This window comes from Staurois parvus, unplaced genomic scaffold (genome assembly GCF_062004578.1).
Source record: "Staurois parvus isolate SC_StPar_1 unplaced genomic scaffold, SC_StPar_1.0 ptg001090l, whole genome shotgun sequence".
NCBI classification, from domain to species: domain Eukaryota; kingdom Metazoa; phylum Chordata; class Amphibia; order Anura; family Ranidae; genus Staurois; species Staurois parvus.
The window spans coordinates 3,174,257-3,183,531 of record NW_028318886.1 but is presented as its reverse complement, the minus strand read 5'-3'; the positions used below and the strand labels follow the sequence as shown (position 1 = coordinate 3,183,531).

The 9,275-nt window shown below is 43.2% G+C and overlaps 1 non-coding gene across 1 annotated transcript; it reads right to left on the bottom strand.

Annotated features, from left to right (window-relative positions):
- Positions 1–5,971: 5,971 nt before the first annotated feature.
- Positions 5,972–6,068, bottom strand: LOC149440369 (small nucleolar RNA U13). The gene has a single exon (XR_016307664.1). It is a non-coding gene; the product is annotated as a small nucleolar RNA U13 (small nucleolar RNA).
- Positions 6,069–9,275: the final 3,207 nt, after the last annotated feature.

Here is a 9,275-nt window from a genome sequence, read left to right as displayed (position 1 = left end):
TCAGTGGCCTCCACCTGCAAACCCATTCCTGTGTTGGGGATTATCTCACTGTTGCCCATCTGGTGCACCTGTTGTTAATTTCATTCAACACCAAAGCAGTTCAAACTGATTACCAACCCCCTCTGCTACTTAACTGACCAGATCAATATCCCAGGAGTTTAATTGACTTGATGCTATACTCTGATTAAAAAGTGTTCCTTTAATTTTTTTTGAGTAGTGTACATTAAAAACATACAAGTGTTGTTAGCAATTTGCATGCAAATGATTCTAATCTTGAGAAGAACTCTGAATGCAGGCTCTGTATATATATATATATATATACACACTTGGGAGTATGTTATTCGTCAATTTGTGCAGCGCTTTGCACACACGCACACACATACAAAAAAAAAAAAAATATATATATATATATATATATATCAGTCCCCAACCCTTAATGAGTAAACAATCTAATATATATGCATGCATTCATTTTTGGTGTTTGATATTTAATTCATTTTTTAAATGTTCTTTGCATGTTTCTATAAATTTCGAGTGTCATGGTTATAAATTGATTGCAAGCTGTTGTGTATGATGAGTATGAATTATGAGCCTTTTTACTTATGGTCCCATAGTTAAATGTGTTTTGAAAATTTGCTGCCATCTAGTGGTTGTATTTGATTTAGCATTTCTTATCATCGATTTTTTTTAACACCCTATTTTGATAACACAGTAAACAAAATGAGATCATGGTCAGAAATGGAACCTATCACAAAGTAAAATACCTGCCTCAGAAGCGTCCAATTGGGGTTATGTACTATACACACATATATATATATATATATTAATATTATACATGTACCATATATGTATACAGTAGTTCCAAAGGGCTATAATGTAGTTCATGTTAGCCTATCTTGGAGGTCATGGTAGCTTATTTTTGTTTAATGGGTATAGGGTCCCTTCAACCACTTGCCCTCCAGAGAATTTACCCCCTTCCTGACCAGGCCATTTTTTTGCGATACGACACTGCGTTACTTTAATTGACAATTGCGCGGTCATGCAACGCTACACCCAAATGAAATTGATATCCTTTTTTCCCACAACTGGAGCTTTCTTTTGGTGATATTTGATCACCTGTGCACCTTTTTATTTTTTGCGCTATAAACAAAAAAAGACTGACAATTTTGAGAAAAAAAAACAATATTGTTGACATTTTGCTATTAAACATGTCCAGTAAACAAATTTAAAAAATCAAATTTCAGCAAAAATTTAGGCCAATGTATTTTGCTTCATGTCTTTGCTGAAAAAAAATCCCAATATGTGTAAATTAATTGGTTTACGTGAAAGTTATAGTGTTTACAAATGGAAATATATGTACTGGAATTTGTATATAATGTTTATATATATATATATATATATATATATATATATATATATATAAGCTGGTAATGGTGGTGATCAGCGACTTATAGCGGGACTGCGGTGGGCATTCTGACACTGGGGGGAACTAACTACCACTGACATCCCAATGACACTAATACAGTGATCAGGGCTAATAAAAATCACTGACACTGTACTAATGACACTCGGCAGGAAAGGGTTAACATCTGGGGCGCTCAAAGGGTTAACTATGTGCTGTTTTACTGTGTACTGTGTGTGTGTTTTATTGTGTAAGCACATTGCTTTGCTATGCAGAGCAATACGAAGCAGAGTGCAAGAGCTGACAGGGGAGAAATCTGTATTGTTTACATACAAACCTCTCCCCCATCAGTGATACTCGGCAATCGCAGGTGCCAGCAGGGAATGACCGGCTGGGACCCAGTGATCAACAGCTGAGGTCGCTGATTTTGCACAGCACTGCCGCCCTATGGCAGTATTTCTGCTATAGTGCGGCGTGCAAGCGGTTAATTAGTTTTGGCCTTTGTAGCACTCACCTACTGTAGACAGGTCACTAATTAGGTTATTTAAATTTAGTTCTCTTGGCTCCCCTTTAATCAATGGTGCAGTTTGTGATGACTTTGGGCTGTTCTGGGTTTCACAGGCTGTGGGTTTGGCTGCTTCCTCCTGCCTTCTAGATGTGTCTGGAATGTAGTGGGCTGGGAGAGTAAAATTCAAAGCCTGAATTTTTATGTGGTCCCAGCCAATCCCTGGTACCCAGTAGGTGACTGGGGGAATGACTAAACCGTTTGAGACCAGGCTCAGGGAGGTTCTTGCTCAGGATAAGTTCCCAGCCTGGGAGTCTGCTGCACGTCTGGGCAATCCAGCTGTGCTTCTTACCATGCTCATTGAGGTCTCAGCTATGCTAAAGCTGAGGGGCCTGTTCTAGTGCTCATCAAAGTCCCAGCTGTGTTAGAGCTGGAGGGCCTATTCTACTGGAACTAATTGAAGGATTTCACTGGGGATCTGGTCTGGAGAGATCACGGGAGAAATGTTTGGCTGGTTTTCGAAGGAGGCATCCAAGTTTTCAGGGACAATTGTGAGTACAAACCTGTGTGTAAAATCTTAGTGACTGTGCTGCCACTATCCCTTGAACATCGGTGCCAGTTCTTGCTCACATTTTCTATGGTGTTCTAGTGTAGCTCGGTCCCTTAGTTGCTGCTGCAAGGACTGTTATACCCCACAGTTGCCCTGCACCCTGTCCAAGTTCCACTTCTAATAAAGCATTAACAAAGGATACCCTTAGACTATTCATTGAGCCAGAAGACTGACTGAGACTGTGTGCCTGGCCGCTGATAGACTTGTTTGGGAAAAGAACCTTGGGACTACTCAGCAGGCCTTTTAGGGGGGTGAGTGCTACTCCTTTAATTGCAAAGAAGCAAAGGTGAATACAGGAGAAATATGAGACGCCTTTCTCACTTGCAGATTCTTGTGGATGAAATCACAGGCGTGTGCAAACAGCTGTGGCTGCTCAGCCTATACAAAGCAATCATAGGCTGATAGGTGCTGCAGCTGTCCGCTGCTATTGGCATGTATCTACACACCCAGCGATTACCTGTGGTTATGGACAGATGAATCTGGCAAAGCGTGGAATAATCCAACAACTGATACATCCAACCATCTACTTCTTAAAAATTGTAGTATTATCTGATTATGTTGTCTTATAAAACCCTACCACATCCCCCAATAACTGGAGGGATAGAACTCTCTTGTCTATATTGTATTACGACATTTCCTGTTGAACTGTATAACATCATTTGTTATGTTTCCAAAACTCTCAATAAAAATTTATTGAAATAAAAAAAAAATAAAAAATTGTAGTATTATCACACTTATTGAAGTGTGTGTGTATACAGTAAGTATTTGATCCCCTACCAACCAACAATAATTCTGGCTCCCACAGCTTGGATATGTGCTGATGTGGTACACAGATTACTCCTGTCAATTTAAGAAGATACTCCTAACAATAACTCATTATGTGTATAAAAGACACCTGTCTACAGAACATTTTTGTTCCTCCTCTTCATGATCAAGACTAAAGAGCTGTCAAAGGACATCAGAGTGTAGACCTGCACAAGGCTGGAATGGGCAACTAGACCATCAGCAAGAAACTTGGTGAGAAAGAGACAACTGTTGGGAGTGATAATTTGCAAATTGAAGAAATACAAAATAAACATCAATCGCCCTCGGTCTGGAGCTCCATTCAAGATTTCGCCTCATGGGGTAAGGATGATCATGAGAAAAGTGAGGGATCAGCCCAGAACTACATGGGAGGAGCTTGTGAATGATCTCAAGGCAGTTGGAGCCACAGTTACAAAACAAACCAAGATGCCGCCATGGATTGAAATCCTGCAGTGTCTACAAGGTCCCTACTCAAGAAGGCACATGTACAGGCCCATCTGAAGTTTGCCAATGAACATCTAAATGATTCAGAGAAGGATTTAAAGAAAGTGCTTTGGTCAGATGAGATCAAAATTGAGCTCTTTGACACTAAGTTGACTCACTGTGTTTAGAGGAAGAAAAATGCTGACTATGACCCGAAGAACACCTTCCCTACAATCAAGCATGGAGGTGGTAACATTATGCTTTGGGGTTGTTTTTCTACTAAAGCTACAGACTGACTTTTCCACATTGAGGAGCCAATGGACAGGGCCATGTATTATAGAACCTTCTTCCATCATCCAGACCACTGACGATAAGTCTTCCAGCATAACAATGACCCAAATCATACCACCAAGGCAACAAAGGAGTGGCTCAAGAAGAAGCACATTAAAGTCATGGAGTGGCCTAGCTAGTCTCTAGACCTTAATCTTATAGAAAATTTATGGAGGGAGCTGAAACTTTGACTTTCCGAGCAACAGCTAAGAAACCTTAAAGGTGAACCTGCTCTCATCTGCGAAAAGCACAGAGTGCCAGTGGCGGGCCTGCTAATCAAGCTCTGTGGTGCCAGGTAATAAGCCAGTAAGCACAGGGCCCCCTAAAGGATGTCGGGCCCTCAGGCCACCCTCATAAGTCTGTTTCTGATTATTTGGACAGAGACGTTCACACCAGGAGGTCATTTTGTAGGGCTATGGCAGTGCTCATCCTGTTCCTCCTTGCACAAAGGAGCAGATACCAGTCTTGCTGATGGGATAAGGACCTTCTATGGCCCTCTCCAGCTCTCCCAGAGTAACTGCCTGTCTCTTGAATCTCCTTCATGCTCTTGAGACTGTGCTGGGAAACACAACAAACCTTCTGGCAATGGCACATATTGATGTGCCATCCTGGAGGAGTTAGACTGCCTGTGCAACCTCTGTAGGGTCCAAGTATCGCCTCATGTTACTAGTAGTGACACTGACCCTAGCCAAATGCAAAGCTAGTGAAAAACAGAAAGATGAGTAGGGAAAAAATGTCAGTGGCCTCCACCTGTAAAACCATTCCTCTTTTGGGGGTCATCTCATTGTTGCCCATCTAGTGCACCTGTTGTTAATTTCATTAACACCAAAGGAACTGAAACTGATTACCAACCCCCTCTGCTACTTAACTGACCAGATCAATATTCCAGGAGTTTAATTGACTTGATGCTATATTCTGATTAAAAAGTGTTCCTTTAATTTTTTCGAGCAGTGTACATTGCATACGCCTTCAAACTGAAACCCTTTTATGAGTCACAAAGTTGGAAAACACTCAAATGAATTTTATTGTATAACACTGTGGTCGATATGGATCCCATGTGGACTAAACAGTAGGAAGTTAATTAGTCCAGGTACCCTGTATTTATTCAAATTGTTTAGGAGAGCCCCTAGTTGCATAGGTAAGTTGGTAAAGTGGAAGGGCTGCATTGATTGGGTTCTTCCATTCTAAAAGGATTGGTGGGAGGGATCTCTTCCAGGTGACCAGAATAATCTTGCACAGAAATATATGATACTTGGATCGTGAACTCACTGGGAGATCCTCTAACAGATAGAGCTTAGGACACTGGATATTTGGAAAACCTAAGGCTATTTCAAGAAATCCACATATTTGTAACCAAAACGATTGTATCCGAGGACATAGCCACAGGACAGGGTAGAAGTCGACCTTCTGGCCAAGGAGTGAAAAACAGAGTGGAGTCTGTCTAAGATGAAATTTACATGAACACTGGAGCGTGTATTAGATTTGGTGGTATAACTTAGGCTTCATAAGCCTATCTTTGAATGAAATGACTGAAGTCACATAGATTTCCACTACGTCTTACCAATCTTCTTCCAATAATTGAGATCTCATCTCATGCTACTTATACCTAACTACAGATCTCCCTTCTACACAGCCCATGTGTTACAGAACATTTGCTGATAAGGTGAAATCACTGATTTGACGAGCCATAGTCCATCCAAAAGAACAATGATTTGATGCTATTCTAGCTACTGCATTTAACAGGTCAAATCTTATCTAGATCAGAAGACCTACTGACATTATGAGAAAAAAACATCCATAATAGTAGAAATATATTTTAGCTATTATAGAAAATAATCATCATACTTGTTTTCTAACAGATTACTACATTTAACAAAAAAGAATTTTGGTATTTCTAGGTCAGAAGGGTGATGTGCTCAGTCGTAACAAATGGTGGTGCACATCTCACATAGCCATGTGACTACCCACTCATCATTCCATAGAACCAGAAGGATCACATATAGCTGCCAGCTGTCACAACCCACTTCCAAGGACCCCTGATTCAGAATAGGGAGATACAAAATCATATTCCCATAAGGATTGTGCTATATTAAATGACATGCACAATCTAAAATGTGAGGCTCTTAGGGACATTGTTGTGCCATTGGAGAAGCACTGTCATAAGAGGTGCAATGAAGCTCAGGAGCTGTGTAGAGGAACTGGGGGTGTTGCAACCTTCCTATCTCTGTGTAGGAACAGGGAAAACTGAAACATACAATTCTAGAGCAAAAGTAGAGATAATTTCCATAGAAACCTATTATGTTAATTGTTTTGCTTGTTAAGGCCAAAACATCAGTTGTGCTCCAGTCTTGATAACTTAGAGCAGGGATAGGCAACCTTTGAGAGGTGGAGATCTGCCTAAGCAATGGGGAAGATATTAAATATCACCAGGGTGCTGCATCCTTTTTTTATAAAAGAAATTAACTAGCAAGACCCCAATAAAAAGGATGGCATGAGGAAACCTAAGCAGGAGCTGGAGAGGAGAGAACACTTGACAATGGCTGGGAAAGCCTAGGATGTCACCCATAGGGTTCCATGTCACAGTAGAGCTCTTCGCTGAATGCATCAGACGGAATCCAGAGATCGGGGGAATCACCGCACCGGGACCAGACAGACGGGAAGTGAAGTGCTCGCTCTACATGGACGACGTGACGGTGTTCTGTGCCAACCAGCGCTCCATCGACCTACTCGTCCAGACCTGCGAGGACTTCGTCCAAGCTTCGGGGGCAAAGGTCAACTGCGGGAAGTCGGAAGTCATGCTCTTCGGAAAGTGGTTCCTGCCTTCTTCTGCATCCATGCCCTTTGGCATCAAGACAGACTTCATGAAAATTTTGGGAGTTTGGTTTGGTGCCGAGGGCGCAGCTCTGAAGTCTTGGGAGGAGAGACTGGCTAAAATGCGGCAGAAATTTGGACTTTGGAGCCTCAGAGACCTCACCATCGAAGGGAAGACACTGGTACTCCGCAGCGAGATTCTCCCTGTGTTGCAGTACCTCGCCCAGGCCTGGCCCCCACGGGTCAACACCTGTAAGGCCATCACCAGGGCGGTGTTTCACTTCATCTGGGGCTCCAAGATGGACAGAGTGAAGCGGGCAGTCATGTTCAAGGAACCCCTCAAGGGCGGTAAGGGCGTGCCTGACATCGCCACCCAACTGAGGGTGTTCTTTGCTTGCAACTGCATCCGCAGAACTTTGCCCAAAAGGATTATGGACTCTGGCGGGAACGCAATGTCTCGCTTCTTCTTGTTGCCTCTCTGGAGGTCCCTCGGATGGGACAATTGGGACAGTTCAATCCCCTACAACTGGGATGCCCCTTGGTGCTACTTGGATACCTTCAAGTTCATCAAGGAGCAGGGGCTGCAGGGAGTCAAGCCTGACTTGTGGAAACCAAAGACCATTTACAAGCTCATCAGAGCAAGCGACATTTTGGAGTCGGTTCCAGGCCTGCCTTCAGACACCTGCAAGGTGGTCTGGAGGAATGTTTCTTCAAACATTCTCACCAACAGGCACAAAGACCTGGCATGGATGGCAATCCAAGGGGGGTTGCCTCTCAGGACATTTATGCATGCCAGGAACCTGAGCAGATACAGACACTGCCCCTTCTGCATCATCCATGAGGAAACGTCTCACCACGTTTTCTGGGAGTGCTCATTTGCTCAGGCCCTGTTGGGGGCCCTGGAACCTGAACTCAAAGACTTTGTACCACAGACAGCCATCACTCACTTTGGGGTGTTGAATGGACTGTTCTGTGGAACTTTTTCTCTGGAGGACATTGACGGCGCCTGGCGGGTGCTGTGTTGCTTTAAGGACGCTTTATGGTGCGCCAGGAAGCGCCTCATCCACCAGCGGGAGAGGATGTCCATTGAGGACTGTCGCAGACTGATCCTCAGTCTGCTCAGAGACTATACCTTGATGGACTTTAAGGAGGAAGAGGACGTCTGAAGATCTCCCCTTCCCCCTACGCCCCCTTGCGTGTCTTTGTCCCTTCAATAAAGCTTCGGGCCTGTGTTTCCCCCTTTTCTCCCCTCCCCCCCACACACCCGATGCATATTGTAGATCCTAAACTCCGGCTTTCGTTTTTGCATGACTTAGTAATGTTAGAAAAATGTACTGTGTATCAGGATGCTATGGTTTCAGGGTAAGCGGCGTTATGCATGACGTGTTGGTCTGGGGGTTCATCCTCCACGCACATCACGTCAGGCATCATACCGCTGAGCGAATGTATTTATTTCTGAATGTATTTATCGTATGCTTGGAACTGTATTGCAATGTGGTGCGCTGCGTCGCAGTACAGGGTGAGATGTACCCCGATTACAAGTATCATGTTGTTTTTGATGCTTCTGTAATAAAAGTCATTGTTGGTGCTGCCTCTGTATAGTCCACTGGCTTGAGCTGGTGGGTTAATGAATAGGTGTTAGGAGAGCAGAGGGAGCGTTCTTTATGCTAGTTAGTTTAGGCTGGAATTCTACTTTAACCTTTTTGCACTGTTGGTCAGTAGTAGTGTTTTAAACTACTCTTCTTATTGGTGGGCAGTGGCAGTGTCGATGAACCACTTTATGCTGCATTAGTGGCCAGTGGCAATGTTTATTAACCTCATTCATAAAGGGGTAAATTAACTGCCAAGGTCACTAAAGCATTAGTTTCCAGTGCCAGTACATTTAACTCTTCATACTACACATTACTAATGTCATGATTGACTCAAAAAAGGTGAACCAATATTCAGTTGCAAGAAAAGTCCAAACAATTGATAATAATAATGATGATGCAATGCTTTATGGTGGTCTTCACACTCCACTCTTCATGCAAAAGTAATGTGCAGTGTGCGTGATTCACACGTGCCAATCCTTTAATGGCCAAAATGCCCCCTCACCTCCTTACTTAGACCCCAAAGGGCCAGCACGCTTTAAGGATCAAACGATCCTATCAGAATGGATTCCTCTCTGGGTATCGCCTTCCACCTCCAGCATCCACCAGATTAGCAGCCAGCTCCTCCCAGGGTCATAATGAAACACAAACAGAGACCCTCCATAGTGCAACCAGTTTTATTAAGCGATAGATAGATAGATAAAAATAGAGTTCCACTCACATTAATAACGAATAATCCAGCCTCCTACCACATGCTATGGGTGTACTGCATGGGTAATACACAGGGTGATCCAATATGGC